The sequence below is a fragment of the Lactuca virosa genome, chromosome 4, assembly GCF_052849685.1.
Source record: "Lactuca virosa cultivar CGN04683 chromosome 4, Lactuca_virosa_CGN04683_v6, whole genome shotgun sequence".
NCBI classification, from domain to species: Eukaryota; Viridiplantae; Streptophyta; class Magnoliopsida; order Asterales; family Asteraceae; genus Lactuca; species Lactuca virosa.
Window position 1 is genome coordinate 134,432,098 of NC_136429.1, and position 16,188 is coordinate 134,448,285.

The following is a 16,188-nucleotide window of genomic DNA, read 5'->3' on the forward strand; positions in this document are numbered from 1 at the left end:
TGTGCCTAAACCACCTGGATTTGATGTAAGTAGAGTAGGATTTCCGGAGCTTCCTCGGTCTCCTTGACCCGTGGTCAAGTTTGGCCTCGGCTCCGTTCTGGTATGAGCTGAAGAATCGCCCTGCGGTTGGGTAGGTGTTTGGAGTGTTTGGATTACATAGTCTAAAATGGAGCGCAACTCCGATTCTTGAAAGAAATGTAGTCTGGAAGCCCTGGAGACCTTAGGGCGAGAGGAACCAATTAGATCCTCTTGGGATCTAGGTAGGGGGAGTCTCCACGTTGAGATGAAACAGATACACTTGCTGTATCTGAGTAGCTGGAGAGGGTAGTATCAAATGGGTTTGTGGGAACCCCAAGGACTACCGGAGCCTTTTGAGAGACTTCGGTATTGGTCCGGTCACGCATTTGGCTAGTGGATTTGGTTTTTCTTTTCTTGAGAATGGCAATAGGAGCAAAGTCAGGATCAGAATCATCGAAAGATTCATTGGATTGGGAGTCATTTTCGGATGATAAAACTTGTTGGATTTTTCGTTTCTTTGAGGGTTCTGCTTCCTTGGGAGTTTTGACTTTCTTGGACGCTTTGTGTTTCCTGCGGGTTTCACCGGTTGTATTTGTTCTTGCTTTGCTGCGGGGGCCTTTCTTGGGAGAAACTAGTTGTTTGAGCCTTGAGGCATTGGATAAAGTAGTAGAAGATGGAACTGCGGATCGTTCTGGTTGATTGGGTGCGGTTGCGGCTAATATGTTTTGACTTGGGAGAGGCAGGGTAGAAAGGTATGGGGCAATACCTTCTGTAGCCTCTATGTGATCCGTGACTATTTGGGTCTCAAGTCCAACCGTAGTCAGGATGTGGATGGGCAAACGTCTGATAGGTCCAAAAATAGATTGATCTTTAGAAGGAGTGTACCTTTTGAGATCGCGGGTGACGAAAAAGTTGATGTCGTTGCCCATACTGATCTTGGTGTCTGAATGAAGGTCTGAAATGCAGAGAGCCCAAAACCTTGCAAAGGTAAGCTCGGTTGGGTTTTCCTTTGGGTTCTCCTTAGGGATGTACTGAAGAAAATCATCCCAAAGAATTTGACCATAGTTACCATCGTGGCCTGAGAAGATGCTCCATACGAGCTCAAGTAGTTTGAGGCCCATGTTGTCGATGCCTCCGGTTCGTCCTGAAAGGCTGCGGATCACGTAGTGGCACACAAACTGCCATACCACAGGCAATTGATTCTTCTTGAATTCTCCTATGCCCTTGATCTGCTTCTAGTATCCCATTTGATACAGTGTGGAGGTGATGTCTGTAACAATGGGTGAGAAGAACTTTGTCGAGGGATGTACCAGTAAGTTGATTGAAGAAAGAAACTTGTCTTTGGTCAAGATGACCAAAGAATCATCTACTAAGTTCAAATGAACTTCTTAAAGGTTGTTGAGGGGACGATATGCAAAAAAGGCGCACTTGAACAATGTGGAGATGGGAACCACATCAGTGAAAGCGTCGAAAGGTCCAAACAGAGGATGATTGGAGATGAACTTGATCATGAGGCGAATCGAGTCATTGTATGAAGAGTGATCATCGAAGATTGCCCTAAAATTGCTAGATGCAATGGTAGGCGATTGGTTCCGAGTAGCAGAATCAGAACCGGTGGGTTGAACAGAGACTGATGCTTTCGATTGTTTCTTGGAGATTCCTGATTTCACCATTTTGAAAAAAGGTTGAAGAACTTGCAGATAAATTCTGAGTTGCAAGGGGGAAGAAGATGAAGTTTTTTGTCTTGAGGGATCAGAGAGCGTAAAGCTTTCTTGGAGAAGAAAAATGTTTTTATAGTGGCGGATTCCAAAAGTTATTGTTTTTACCCTAAAAGTAATTAAGGGTAAAAAAAATATTTTTAAAAGAAAATTATCAGGCACAAATTTGTTTTAATGAAAGGTTATTTTTTTGTTCAATTTCGAAAAAAAATAGCATTTAATGAAATGTCAGACTCGACACCCCATGTCTGTTGAACGTGTGGTGAGGGGTGACAAACCGTTGAATAAAGGTGGAATTTGTAATAGATTTGACGTTTTGGGGTAAGTGGAAAAGACAGATTAAGGAAAAGATTTTCTAAAAGGATTTCTTTTATTGGAAACGGATTTATTTTGGCATCACACCTAAAATAGGTCTGACAAAAGGTTTATTTGAAAAGAGAAACTGAAACAATCATATGCGACAAAACGAATATTTTTGAGAATGTTTTTCTTATTTAATGAAGGATCATTAAATAGCACACAAAGTTTCAAGAATTTATGAAGCAGTTGAAAGTTCAATCACTGAGATTGCGGTTTGAAACTTCATTGCGGATTGAGATCTTATTGCGGTTTGGGACCTCATTGCGGATAAAGACTTCATTGCGGATGGGTGTTTAGAAAACTGCAGTAGGAGAAACTGAGAAGAACACTTGAACACAATCAGAAGTAACAATCAATAAGGATCCTTGAAATATAAGTATGATATATGGTTACGGTGTATATGGTATATTACGGTACAAAAGATGTACTGCAGTATACAAGATATACCATAACTATGTAAGATAGATATATTTATTTAGGACCGCAATGGTGACCAAGAGTGATCTGCGGTACCTATCAATTCAAGAAGATTGCGGATCCGGATTCATCATTCCTAACATTTATAAGAAACTGTTGAGTTTTGTAGAGTCAAGTGCCTTTGTGAATACACCCGCAATCTCTTCATGAGTATGGACAAAATTTAGTTCAATGTTACCTTTCAGGATGTGATCTTTAATGAAGTGGTACCGTAGATTAATATGCTTTGTTTTGGAGTGATGAATAGGATTATGAGAAATCGCTATGGCACTCTCTGAGTTACAGTAAATCGGTATCCGCAGCATCCTGTATCCATAGTCCATAAGCTGCGTTTTCATCCACAAGACTTGTGAGCAACAGCTGGCTACTGCCACATATTCAGCTTCTGCAGTAGACAATGAGACACAACTTTATTTCCTTGCTGACCAGCTAACGAGTCTTCCACCGAGAAATTGACATCCACCGGAAGTGCTTTTTCTGTCCAATCTACATCCAGCATGATCCGCATCAGTGAATGCTTGTAGGCTGAAGTCGTTTCCTGCGGGATACCAGAGGCCTAGAGATTTGCTGCCTTTTAAGTATCTAAGAATCTACTTGGCTGCGGTCATGTGAGATACTTTGGGATCGGCTTGGTATCTTGCGCATACTCCTGTTGCAAATACAATGTTTGGTCGGCTTGCGGTGAGGTACATCAATGAGCCAATTATTCCTCTATAAGTCTTGTGATCCACTGATTCGCCGGAAGGATCAACAGATATCTTATATCCGAAGGCCATGGGGACCTTGGCTGAGGAACAATTGTCCATTGAGTATTTCTTCAGTAGTCCAGAGGTGTATTTCTCCTGATGGATGAATATCCCTTGAGGGACTTGTTTCACTTGAAGTCCTAGAAAGAAATTAGTCTCTCTATTCATGCTCATTTGGAACTTGTTGGTCATGAGCTTTGTAAATTCATCCACCAACCCCTGATCAGTTGATCCGAAGATGATATCATCCACATATATTTGTACAAGCATAAGGTGATTACCATTTGCCTTTCTAAACAAGGTGGGATCAATCACTCCTCTTTTGTATCCGGACGAGACAAGAAATTCATAGAGAGTCTCGTACCATGCTCTTGGTGCTTGTTTTAGACCGTAGACTGCTTTTTCAAGTTTGTAGCAATAATCTGGGAAATCCAGACATTCAAATCCCGGAGGTTGCTGAAGATAAACCTCCTCTTTCAATTCACCATTCAGGAAGGCACTTTTTACATCCATTTGATGTACCTTGATATTTTTGTGAGCAACATACGCTAAGAAAATGCATATGGCTTCCATTCTGGCTACTGGGGAATATGTTTCATCATAATCAACACCTTCAAGTTGACTATACCCCTTTGCGACTAGTCTTGCTTTGTTTCGAACTACCGTACTGGATTTATCCAGTTTGTTCTTGTACACCCATCTGGTACCAACAATAGTGTGACCTTTTGGCTTCGGAACGATTTACCACACTTTGTTCCTTTTAAACTCTTCTAATTCTTCTTGCATTGCTGCTATCCAATCAGGCTCCATTAATGCTTCTTTGATGGTTCTGGGTTCGACCGAAGACATGAATGCTGCATAGTGACAGTGATCAGATAAGTCTTGTGAAGATCGAGTTTGGATGCCTGCTGATGGGTTTCTGATGATTTGACATGGTGGGTGGTCCTTCGTCCATACGTGTAGACGGGGTTGAAGATGGTCAGCGGCTGCGGTGGAAGGGATATCTACAATATCTGAAGAATCTGCGGTTGGGGACGGCAGTTCCCCCTGGACATGTGAGCAGCCCGCTGAATTGTCTTGAATTGGAAATGTGGAATTGGGGTTTGTTTGTACAAATGATGGAGGTTCCCCCTGGACTGCGGACGGGAGTTCCCCTTGAACCTGAGAAGGTTCCCCCTGGATTTTTGGAAGTGTGATAATCCTTGGGTCAGTTCTTGTGTCAATGTTCTCTACATTATCATCATCTGAGTCAGAAGAAACATTTGATGGTAAGGATTCTCTGCGGATAGGGACTGGAACTGCATCATCACGTATTAGAACCTCGATGGTTGTCACTTGATCATGAGTAGAGCTTTCCCCCTTAACCGGCAAGGTGGAAGTATTTAGTGATACTACATCGGATAGAGATAGACCAGATACGTCAGCATGCTGCTGTTGAGCTTCCGGGGACACAAGGACTTCGGATAACTTGGCTGTTTCTACAGGGTTGAAGAGATCGTCATAGTTTACTTTAACTATGTTTAGTGGACCCGAAGAGGCAGGAATATCACTTTCTAGAATTGCTTTGGTTTCGGTTGATGGAGCGGTGTTGTGGATGTAATAGTCATCGAATATGACATCGAAGCTTTCAACTATTAGCCTTGTACGTCTAATGATAACCGTATAAGCAACTTTGTTTGTTGAGTAGCCAAGAAAGATGACTTCATCAGACTTCGGTGCGAACTTGTTAAGATCATATCTGTTGTTGATCACAAAACATCTACATCCAAAAATATGGAAGAATCGGACATTTGGCTTGCGGTTGTTAAGGCCCTCATAAGGAGTTTTACTAAGACGCTTGCAGATGATGCTTCGGTTTTGAACAAAGCAAGGTGTGGCCACTGCTTCGGCCCATAAGTAGAGAGGAAGGTGTGCGAAGTTAAGCATAGATATGGCTGCTTCTACCAGAGTTTGGTTTCTTCGCTCTACTACTCCATTTGGTTGCGGTGTGTAGGGAGCTGAGAAATTGTTAGTGATACCCTTGGAAACCAAGAAACTGTTTAAGAGATGGTTGGTAAACTCGGTTCCATTATCACTTCGGATGCGGCGTACTGGTAACTTGATCTGAAGTTCAATTTCTTTGATAAATTTGATCAGTATCTGCGGAGTTTTGGATTTGAGTCTTAGGAAGAAGACCCAAGTGAAACGAGTGAAGTCATCAACTATAACCAGTATGTATTTCTTATGATGAAGACCGGCTACGGTAGATGGACCGTAGAGATCAATGTGCAATAGTTCCAGTGGTTCAGAAATTAAAGAATCAATCACCATTGGGTGACTTACTTTGGATTGCTTGCCACATTCACATGCAGGACAGAGTGTATCATTGCTGAACTTGAGAATTGGAAGACCTCGGACGAGTTCTCAGGTGACCAGATTGTTGATGTATCTGAAGTTAAGATGAGCTAGCTTACGGTGCCATAGCCAGCTGACTTCAGATACTGCTTTGGATAGAAAGCATAGCTGCGGTTTCCCAATGATCAGAGAGACGTCCAGGGGATACATGGTCCCTTCGGACTTGGATTTGATCAAACAACTGCTTCTATCGCTGGTCATTACAGAGCAGTACTCATTGTCAAATTCAACCTTGTGGCCTGCTTTACATAGTTGGCCTACACTTATGAGATTGTGTTTAAGGCTTTCTACATAAGCAACCTTTTGAATAGAGAAGTTTCCCGTAGTAATAACACCATAACCTCGAATTATCCCGTTCGCATTCTTGCCGAATGTGACGTTTCCACCGTTGCAAATTGGCCTGAAATCCCGAAGGTATTCTAACCTTCCGGTCATGTGCAAGGAGAAGGCACTGTCGATTAACCATTCTTCTTCTTGTTCCTCCTTGCACAAAGCCTGAGAATTACACGGTTAGTTTAGGCATCCAAACTAGTTTGGAGCCTGGGATAAAAGATGAATTTCTGATTGATGCATGAACCGAGGATGCAGGGACAGGTTTCGTGTCAACTTTTAGGCCTAGTCCTGGGTGTTTGTGAGTTTTTGGAGTGTTGCGAATTTTAGAAAAGTTACGAGGTTTTTGAAAAGAACCAGATTTGACATGAGTTGAACCTTTTTGACAATTACACTGACATACAAAAATTTTGTCATTTTCCCTGACATTTTGTTTGGTCAGCGGTCTAAATGACGAGGAAGGCTTGTGACCAGTCCGAGAGTGGTGAGATCTGACAGTAGTGGTGTTGGTATTTGAAAAAGTACGTTTTGCAGAAGTGAAAGCACGGAAGGATTTCTTGGAAAGTGATTTCTGAAAACTTTGATGTGATATTAAACGTGTTGGAGTTGGTAAAATCCCCTTCCATTTTGGGTCATCTGAGGAATAGATTTGAAAACCATTGCTTCGAAAAGACTGTACTCTCTTTTGGGTTGTGTCAGATGTTTTTGAGATGGCTGTTGAAACTGTACATTCCTTTTTGTATGTTTTCTTGATCGGAGAGTTTTTTGAAAAATAATGTGAGAAAACAAACTTTTCTGGACTCTTAGATTTTGGAAATCTGACATGCTTTTTGTTTTTTGAAAAGATTTCCCGATTTTTGCCTTGGGATCGAATTTCCTCTTTGAAAGCCTTTTTAGCTAAGGTTTTTGGAGAACCACAGTCATTGGTGTTCAGCTGCGGTTTCCTGGAAACCTTTGAAAATTTTTGAAAACAAGGGCTAGATTCATCTGAACTAGAAGATTCAGGGCTTTGAGAGCATTGACCCACTTCAAAATTTTCTATGGGTAATTCATGACGTATTGGCTGAAGAGTCACATAGCTCTTGACTGAGGACTGCGGTAAGGATGATTTGACTACCGCAGAATAAGACTGAGTTGGGACTTCTATGGGATTTCTGTGGGGCTTCTGCGGTCCATGACTGCAGTAAGGGACACTACGGTCTGAGGGCAGAGATGGAAAGTCCTTTGAGACTTCGGGACTCTCTATAACAATTTCCTCATCAACAACTGATGAAGTCTGAGAGTTGGGATAGATTGTTCCATAGATAGGAATTTGATCACTTGAGTGACCAGAAAATTCAGGCAAAATTTCCTCAATGACACAGTTGTTACTTAGATTATGAAGTCTACCGAAGTGAGTTCTGATGTCTTTAGGAAAGGTTTTGTCATTGACTGGAAAATGGAACTCTCGGTCAGGAGGGACATAAAGTCGATCTTTGTTAAACCGGGGTGAGGAATCCTTTGCGGTAGGATATCCATTGGACCAACCCCAATTATAGGTATTATCTACGGTTCCATTGTTTACCAAATTTTCAATAGCTTCACTTTCATTGAACAATTTTTGTATTAATAGATTTAATCGTACAATCTCACTCTGAGCTAAATCTCTTTGGTTCAAAGCTATCTCTAGTTTTTTTTCACTCAACATTCTTGCATCTTTCTCTAATTCTAAGTCCTTTTCTAACATAGCTACTTTAAGTCTTTTGTTATCCAGTCGTCCTCTCACATGAAACATCTCTTGGGATGCTATGTTCTTCTCATCTAGAGCTTTGTTATAGTATGTAAGGACGGCAACACATGTGTCATTAAGATTTTCTATGAAGGGTTGACAGTCATGCATGCTATAGTTTAGAGTTTGAATCATGAGTTTTACCTGTTCGAAGATGCTTAGAGTTCCATCTTTTGCCATGTAGCAGTAGTTCTTTTCCAGCTTTGTAGACCCATCGTCATCCGCAGTTGCCAGCATGCAAATCTTGCCTTTTGCTTTGATGTTGCTGATGTCTTCGTCTTCATCTCCGGATGACCAAACTTGATGGTCTCTTTTTACATGGGCTACGTATGCCCTTGCCCTTTCCTTTTCCTCCAATTCTTGAGCCATTCTAAGGTAGAATGCTCTATCTTCCACTATGTTAGCCTTGCAGTCTTTTGCAAAATGATTCTCCTTGTTGCACTTGTGACAGATTACAACATCACTTTTATCTTCTCAAGAGGTACCAGAGTCAGTTGGATTGATGGGTTTCGGTGCCTCTTTGGGTTGAGTAGTCTGAGGTTGCGGTGGTGGGTGAGAACTTTTGGGATATCGAGAGTGGTTATTCTGCGGGTTGAAGTTGCGGTTGAATGGAGGTTTGTTGAACTGCTGATTCTTACGAAAAGAAGGAGGTGGTAGCCGGTTGAACTGTTGGCTAACAAGAGCAATAGCCTTCTGAAATTTTTCTTCATCATCATACTCTGAGTCAGCTTCGTATGACTACGGAGGATTGTTATACGAGGGAGATTAGGATTGAGTGTGTGGAGCTTGTGCTATAAGAGCAAGTGGTCCTCCGAAGTCAGCACACTCTTTGAGTACAATGGATTCTTATGCTTGCAATTCCCCGTAGAGCTTGTAGAGAGATAAAGAATGAATCTTTCTATCTCCTTGAACTATCATCTTAGCAGTAGTCCAGTGTCTTCCCAAACCATTAAGAAACTGAAGATTTGTTTCATGGTTACTGCGGATGGTGCCAGCATTAGATAACTTGGTGACTATCAGATTGAACCTTTTAAAGGAGTCCTCCAAACTTTCGACAGTATGAGCTTTGAAAATGTTGAACTCATTAAGTGCAGTTGTGAGCTTCTTATCCTGAGCTTGTTCTGAACCCTCATACAAATTTTTGAGAACATCCCAGATCTCTTTTGCTGATTTGCAATTTATGATAATGTCGAAGTTGTCAGGAGCAACTCCACAAGAGATTTCATAAAAGGCAACAACATCATTTTCCATTTTATCAAGATCGTCTTTGGTGGGACGACTCATGACTGGTTGACCTCCTCCTAGTCTGGTTGTGGCGCCGTCGGTTTGAACTGGTGTAAGAACAGGGACATGTGCCCTTCTTCTATAGATCGCCATACATCTCTGTCAAGTCTCCTTAAGTATCTTTCCATTCTCTGAGACCAGTGATGATATTCATTTGCCACCAATATTGAGGCTCTATTGGAACCACCAACACTGTTGGAAACATTGAGAGATAATGTTTGTGCCATATTTCCTTGTTTTTTTTAAGTGTTTTTTTTAATTTTTTTGATTTTTTAAGAAATGAGCTCCAGTGGTATAGAAGGCCTTTTGAAAATCAGAGTTTTTCTTCAAAAAGCAACCACTTTGACTCTGATACCAATTGTAGGAACCCAATTTTATACGAACGGTGGATGCGGAAGTAAGATATCTCGAGATTAATCGTGTTTTTGTAAGTATGAACACGAAGAACATATTATGAGTTCGAATAAAGAAGGCTAAGAACAAAGAGAGATAATAATAGTATTCATGAAGAACATGGTGGGAGAGAAACTCTCCCTAGGTGGGAGAACCCACCACTTTTCTCTCTCTCTAGATTACATTGTGAGAAGTACAAAAGTAATCTCTAACTAAGAAAAGTGAGCTAGCTTTTTTAAGAGATGACCAACTCTCCCTTTATATAGGAGGGAGAGTATTTACACCAAAAAATACAATAAAGGGAAAATACAACCTAACTATCACTCATTATTTGTAGAGCATTTCCATGCTCCAACATTTATTATAGGAACCCAATTTTATACGAACGGTGGATGCGGAAGTAAGATATCTCGAGATTAATCGTTTTTTTGTAAGTATGAACACGAAGAACATATTATGAGTTCGAATAAAGAAGGCTAAGAACAAAGAGAGATAATAATAATATTCATGAAGAACATGATGGGAGAGAAACTCTCCCTAGGTGGGAGAACCCACCACTTTTCTCTCTCTCTCTCTAGATTACATTGTGAGAAGTACAAAAGTAATCTCTAACTAAGAAAAGTGAGCTAGCTTTTTTAAGAGATGACCAACTCTCCCTTTATATAGGAGGGAGAGTAGTTACACCAAAAAAATACAATAAAGGGAAAATACAACCTAACTATCACTCATTATTTGTAGAGCATTTCCATGCTCCAACATTCTCTCCCTAAATGCTTACAAATGATGAGAGATCCAATAAGTGATACAAGGCTATAATACAGTAATCCGACTAGCAAGTGTGGTAATAAAATGAAACATAATGAGAACCAAATGCTGAAATGTCTCTGAAACTCTGAAGTGTCTGTGAAGTCTGAAGCTGGCCATGAATCTCTAAACAATGAAGGTCTTCGGCTTCAAAGCACCACCAATGGAGCAGAAAAAATAAGATCCAAATCTTCAAACCAGTCATAATCACCAGAAGAAGAAGGTCACCATGAGCAAGTAGAAGATCCAATAAAAGAAACACTTCGGCTTCAAAAAGTCTGAAAAACATCTCGAGTTCTCGAATCATAATACACCGAAATTATTCAAAGAATAACCTGCTAAAAATGTGAAGCATCCATAAAATGAAGTCCGGATAAAAATAATGTGAGTCCAAAAACATGGTCCAGCAATGCCAAAAATTTGATCCAAGGATAAAAAATAAGTGTCACGTCACATCGCCAAAATAATCTTCGTCTTCAACATATCACACATCCAAACTCGTGAAACCATAAGATCTGAACCGGATGCGCACACAAAATCATCCTGTGGTAGAGTCCGAATAATAAATAATCTGAATCGGAAAACATCGAGTAATGCCAAAAATTTGATCCGTAAAGACCAAAAATAAGTGCCACATCGCATCACTAAATAAATAATCGTCTTCAGAAGTCTTCAAAAATCCAAACTCAAACAATCATAATAACCAAATCCGGATGATATTCTCTCCCTATTTTTGATAACCAATGACCGGATATCAAAAATCAACAAATCATCGGATGGAGAGTGTCGGATACCAAGAGCTAAGATAGCTCTCCCTAGATGTATGAAGGGTCTCGATAAGACACGAGAAATAGAGTAAAAGAGATACTCTGCGGTCATGAGAAGGTGGGTGACATAGTTGCTGAAGCTGTGCTGAGAAAATAATCTGTTGTGCCAAAAATATATATCCAAATATCCAAACTGCGGTGCCGGAACACTTGAAGTGGCTTCAAAGAAGGTAAAGTCCACTTGCTTAAAATAAGCAACCAAGTCATAATAATCTCATAGTGTGAAGAATGCGAAACAACTTTGTTGATCAATCGCCGTTGCGGTGCAAGCATCACAAAGAATAATATGAAGTCCGACTGCGGTATGGAGTAATCTTCCAAAAATAATCGACATGAAATGAACCAATGTGACAATCCAAGGTTCGGTTGTGGCAAAAATTGGTGTTAAAAAAAAATTGGTGTAAAAAAAATTGGTTTTTTAAAAAAAAAAATTGGCTAAATAAAAAAAATTGGTGGAAAAAAAATATTAGCTGAATGAAAAAATAATTGGCGTTAAAAAAAAAATTGGTGTTAAAAAAATAATTTAAAAATAATAATAATAATAATAATAATAATAATAATAATGGCTGAATAATAAAAAAAGGAGTTAAAAAGAGGGTTTAAAAGGGGGGGGGGGGTTATGAGGGGAGGAAAAAAGAAGGGGGGAGGAGGAAGGAGGGGGGAGAAGGAGCTGAGAAGGGGCTGGTTGCGGGTCTAGGAGGTGGAACCAGAGTGTGGTTGGTTGCGGATGGAGGTTGGTTGCGGATGGGGTGGTTGGGTGCGGACGCAAGAAGGAAGGCGAATCAGATGTGGGAACCGAAGTCAGGGGCTGAGACTACGGTGCGATGGAGTGATAAGCGGTTGTGGTGCTAGACTACAGTAGGCGCGTTGCGGTCCGAACCAAGGAAAGAAGGCTGCGGTTCGAACCAAGGCAATGACCCGAACCGAGGGCAAATGAGGGGTTTTGGCTGCGGTCAGGAATTTAAGAAGGAATTGCGGACAAGGCAGCAGTGTGACCGAGGCTGCGGTCATCAGCAGTCTCGATTTTTTTTTTTTTGATTTTTTTTATAATAATAAAGGACAAAAAAAAAGGGTTTTGGGCAGAGGAAAAAGAGTATGCAGGTGGGTTTTAGGGGACAAAAGGTGATGTGATTTGTCATAGTCACATGGTTTTTGCTTGGGAAGGAAAATAAGAGTGAATTACTCTTTACCCAAAAGAGCAAAAAGGACAAAGTGCTTTTCACAAACACAATTTATGTCCAAATGGTCTTCAACATTAGATTCACAGTAGGAAAAGTTAGAAGAATAAGAACTTTATACCTCTTGTGAAGAAAAAGTTGCTGGGAAAAAAAATAAAATTCATTTCTCTTGAAAATAAGTCCATTAAATTTGTGTCTTCTCAACCAAGGAAAAAGAGCTTCCTGGAACAAATTCTTCATCTTTTTCTAGACCACAAAATAATTTCTTCACCAAATATTCTTCATTTCTTCAACAGCAAAAATAATAACTTTTAAGAACATCATTTCCAGCAGTAATTTGAACAAGCAACAGCAGCAACAATTTATTTTTTACTAAGATTTGAGTCAACCCGGAAGATAGAACTAAGAACGAACTCATAAAAAAAATTCCGGTTTGAAACCCGAAATTTTTTTTTCTTGCAGAAACACGGAAAAATCACAAGATAATCACCGAACGGGAGTCGTTTCCTGGAACTAGTCGCTTGAACCTTCAAGGTACGGCTCTGATACCAATTGTTGAGAGAAAAACTTGAGAAACACACTTGAACAAACGTTAGAACAAGTTTATATTGCGGAAATTAAAGTTAATCTCAAAGGATCATAAAGCTCAACATAATATAAGTTAGAGTTAGATAGTTAGATGATTAGTTGCGGAAAGATAAGGAAATATAAAAGACACCAAGTATTATATCAAGTATACACTTAAGTTGATTCTTAACAAGGAATGCAATCAGACCAAGTTAGTGAGTGAGATCAAACTTAGTGATTAAGTCTAGAAAAGACTTGCTCCAAAAGTCCCTGAAATATCACAAAAATGTGTGAATGAAATTGCCTCATGAAAATCCCGAAAAACATGCAAAATACATGAGTTTAAGCCTATATGCAATGCACTTTTATGAAATAAAGCTACAAAATAGGTGCATAAAATGAACCTAACAAGTACGTTTTTTAAATACAAAAGAAATTGTCAATAGATTAAATCATCAAACCTTCAATTTTGTTAAACATAAGAATCATTTTTGCATTTTTACTTTAAAAAATGATAACACTAAATACCATGTTTTGATATTAAACGAGTTTCGGTTTGATTGCAATGCAGTTACGTGAAAGTTTGATCCGTACCAGTCTGTGTACGCAAAATATATTTTAACTAAAAACTCTGACACATAAATCACGGAGATTCCTTAAATTTGATGAAATCTATAAACATTTAATAAAGCTTACCCATATTTGGGAGTGAAAATGGATGATTTTAATTTAGATCTTTGTCACGTGGCTTTCGCCTTTCAAGTAAAAGCATTTTAGTTCTTTTATTTTATTTTTAGTTGGGTTAAAGTTAAGTTTGGATAATCGATCATAGCATTTGTCTATTTTAGCTCATGAAAAGTTTTATTAAGTTGACGTTTAAATTCAGTTTTTTTAATTTTTTTAGACGGTTATAGAGTTAACAAAAATGATCGTGCTAATACTCAACTCATGTCATTTTCACCGATAAATGGTATCATAACAAGTATTCTACAAGTGTAACGGAAAGTTATATTGTATCATGAGTTTATTTAGCAAAAACTAACTTCTAGATAGAATTTATATGTTTTATCAACTCTCTAACTTAACTAGGTATGAGACTCATGTACTACACGAGTCTATTAAAAATAAAAGTTTAATATCAATATGTAAACATTAAACATTTGATAAAGTAATATGTTTATATAAATACAGACGATATATTGAATAGTTAAGTAATTCAATCTATATTAATTAAAAGTGTATTGATATATTTTTAGTAATGATGTTGAATATTAAAGTGTAAACATTAAATATTTTTTAAAATAAAATTTTAAAATAAATATGACCGAAATTATGAATAATTAGGTAATTGAATCTATAATAAAAAAAATAAACAATTGAAATATATTAAATAGTTGTTAAAGGAATATTATGATAAATTTATGTTTTGAATCTATAATAAAAAATAAACAATTCAAATATTGTAAATAATTCTTGAATTTTATTTTAGGTAAACGCAGGTGGTATTATTTGATTTTATAATATTGACAAATTTATGTTTTGAATTATGCCAAACATTAAGGCACTAGGTGTAAGACCTGTGTATTACACGGGTTGATTAATATATATATATATATATATATATATATATATATATATGAAGATATAAATATTAAGTATTTTTTAAAGAAAATGTTAAATATCAAGATATAAACATTAAATATTTTTTAAAATAAAATTTCAAAATAAATACAAACAAAATGGTGAATAAATAAATAATTTAATTTATACTAATAAAACAAACAAAGGAGAAATAGTTATATTCTGACCATATTTGTGGTTTAAACACCTTTGTTTGTTTTATCAATGAAAAACAGCAAAATTTGATTATGTTTCCTATATAGATCATTTTGGCTTAAAATGACAATGAACTTTGAAATAAACATGTCAATTCTAAATTATGTACATTGAAGGAAACATTTAAAATTTGAAAATATAAGGAAACAAATTAATGACATATTAATTACTTTCTATTTTCCTAAATATTAGAATAATTAACTAAGAAATCAAAAATTACCACAAAATAAAAAGTAGAAATTAATTATTAAGAATTAACCACAAAATTACATGTGTCCAAATGCATAAGAATGTTACAAGTGGTATAAATTATTTTTATTTATTAGAGAGATTTTTGTTGTTATGTTTTTTTTAACGACATTATATAAATAAAAGAAACAAGCTTTAAGGACTAGCAAGAAGCTACCCTAAGACAACAAATATTACAAGTTCCAATCTCTAGCAAACTTTTTGTTTCAAAAAAAAATTAAACGAATACAACACAATGGAATCAACTAATATATCCTTCCGATAATTCTTAGTCTGAAAGACTAATCCATTTCTGAAACACCAAATGACCACATATTCCAGTCATCAGAACCGTAAGCACCACTTCCTTCTTGTCTTATCTCACATGCAGGCCTTGCACCCATTCTTGAGCTTCCTTAATCGTCGTGATAGACGGGTTTGGGATTCCCAGCCACATAAAGATCCGAGTCCAAACCTGTTTTGCAGTCTCACATTGAAAGAATATGTGATTATTAGACTCCAATTGATCATCACACATCAGGCATCTGGTGGATGGTATGTCAATTCCTTTAATAGTCAAATTTAGTCTTGCAGGCAATCAATCCATTGCCATTCTCCAAATCAGAATATTTACTTTTATAGGGACATATCTGTTCCATTTCATTACCACTGTCACTACCGGCAGCGACCCAACATCCAACGCTTCTCTAAGCGAAACCACTGTGTACTCACCCTCACCGCCAAGATGCCAAGTCCACGAGTCCTTGGTCAAGTTACACTGGATCAGATCTAACTTTGTTTTTAGAGCCAGCAATTGTTCCATCTCAACACCTCCACGCACCTCTCTCCGCCACTGAAATCTCCAACCTGTATCTGTCCAAAAATTCTTCACCACTCAATCTCTATTCAAAGATAAGGCATATAATATGTCATATTTCGTCTTAAAACTTGATTGATCATGTCACTTGTCCCATGAGAACCGAATATAACACCCATTAACTTTACCGGTAGTGTGCAATTTATTGATCAAAGTTATAATATTATTCCAAACCCCCGTCGACTTGATTCGACCACCTCCCTCATTCAAAACAAATTGATTACCATTACATGCCCTTATGAGTCTCGCCCAAACAACCTTAGAATTATTGCAAAATCTCCATTTCCATTTGTATATCAAAGCATTATTAAGAGCTGCTAAACTTCCCACTCCAAGCCCACCTTTCTCTTTGGAATTAAAGATTAAATCCCACTTAATCCAAC